The sequence below is a fragment of the Erinaceus europaeus genome, chromosome 9, assembly GCF_950295315.1.
Source record: "Erinaceus europaeus chromosome 9, mEriEur2.1, whole genome shotgun sequence".
Lineage (NCBI taxonomy): Eukaryota > Metazoa > Chordata > Mammalia > Eulipotyphla > Erinaceidae > Erinaceus > Erinaceus europaeus.
This window is the reverse complement of record NC_080170.1, coordinates 71,352,050-71,353,933: the sequence shown is the minus strand read 5'-3', so window position 1 is coordinate 71,353,933 and position 1,884 is coordinate 71,352,050. Positions and strand designations below refer to the sequence as shown.

General features: G+C 35.1%; 1 pseudogene; it reads right to left on the bottom strand.

Moving 5' to 3' along the window:
- Positions 1-235: 235 nt before the first annotated feature.
- LOC132540446 (cytochrome b-like) lies at positions 236-1,596 on the bottom strand (annotated as a pseudogene).
- Positions 1,597-1,884: the final 288 nt, after the last annotated feature.

Genomic DNA, 1,884 nt, shown 5'->3' with positions numbered 1-1,884 from the left:
ATCCTAGTGCACCAACAATAGTTAATTCTGATGGTAACTATTACATATCTATATGTTACATATCTATCTATATACTTATAATATATGTATATTCAGGGAATAGTTTAAGTAAGAATATCAGCTTTGGGTGTTGATGGTAGGGCTGTAGTCTTTTCCTTGAGTGTCTCAGGAGGGTATATTCCCACTTCTTTGGTTTACCAAACCAGTGTATTAATATTTGTACTACAAAGACTCTTCATTTAAGTATATAGTTTTCGATAAGGCCAATTAAAGGTATTAAGATAAGACTAGAAAAGAAGTAATAAATTGAAGCTAGTTGGCCAGTAATGATGTATGGGTCTTCTACAGGTTGGCTTCCGATTCAGGTAAGAATTAATAGGTCTGATACTAGTAGTCAGAAACCACATTGACTTATAGGTCAAAATGCTATACTTCGTTGTTTTGAAGTATGTAGGGAAGGTATAATAAATAAAATAAAGATAGATATGAATAATGCTAAGATACCCCCTAATTTGTTGGGGATTGATGGAAGAATTGTGTATGCAAATAGAAAATATCACTCAGGTTTGATGTGTGGGGGTGTATTTAAGGAGTTAGCAGGGGTATAATTGTCTGGCTCACCTAAAAGATCTGGGGAAAATAATGCTAATATTATTTAAACAAAGATTAATGAGGCTATTCCTAGAATATCATTTATAGTATAATAAGGGTGAAATGGAATTTTGTCAGATTCTGAAATAATTCCTGTAGGGTTATTAGAACCAGTTTCATGAAGGAATAATGGGTGGATTATTGTGAGGGCAGTAATAATAAATGGGAGAATAAAGTGAAAAGTGAAAAAACGGGTTAGAGTAGCTTTATCTAATGAAAATGCTCCTCAAATTCATTGTACTAGATCTGTTCCAATATAAGGAATAGCAGATAATAAATTTGTAATGACTGTAGCTCCTCAAAAGGATATTTGTCCTCATGGTAAAATGTAACCCATAAAAGCTGTAGCTATAGTAGCGATTAACAAAATAATTCTGATATTTCCTGTTTCTGTAAATATATAGGAATCATAATAAAGACCTCGACCAATATGTAAGAAAAGACAGATAAAAAAATATGGAAGCCCCATTAGCATGAATATAGCAGTTTAATCAACCATAATTTACATCTCAACATATATGGGTGACTGATGAAAATGCTTTTAGTGTATATGATGTATAGTGTATAGCTAGAAATAGGCCTGTAGTAATTTGCATAATTAGACATAAGCCTAGTAAAGAACTGAAATTCCATCAAGAAGAGATATTTGATGGGGTAGGTAAATCAATGAAAGAATTATTAAGAATTTTTATTAGTGGGTGAGTTTTTCATAGATTTAGCATTATATTCTTGTAGTTGAATTACACAAATGTCTTTTCATATCATAGGTCACGAGATTACTATCGTGCAAGATTTATGATAAACTATTTAGTATTATTATTTAGTCTAATTTTTTAATGGGATTCGTAGGATTTTCTTTTTTTTTATTTAAGAAAGGCTAAATTAACAAAACCATAGGGTAGGAGGGGTACAACTCCACACAATTCCCACCACCCAGTCTCCATATCCCACCCCCTCCCCTGATAGCTTTCCCACTCTCTATCCCTCTGGGAGCATGGACCCAGGGTCTTTGTGGGTTATAGAAGGTGGAAGGTCTGGCTTATGTAATTGCTTCCCCGCTGAACATTGGCGTTGACTGGTCGGTCCATACTCCTAGTCTGCCTCTCTCTTTCCCTAGTAGGGTGGGTTTCTGGGGAAGCAGAGCTTCAGGACACATTGGTGGGGTCTTCAGTCCAGGGAAGCCTGGCCGGCATCCTGATGACATCTGGAACCTGGTGTCTGAAAAGAGAGTTA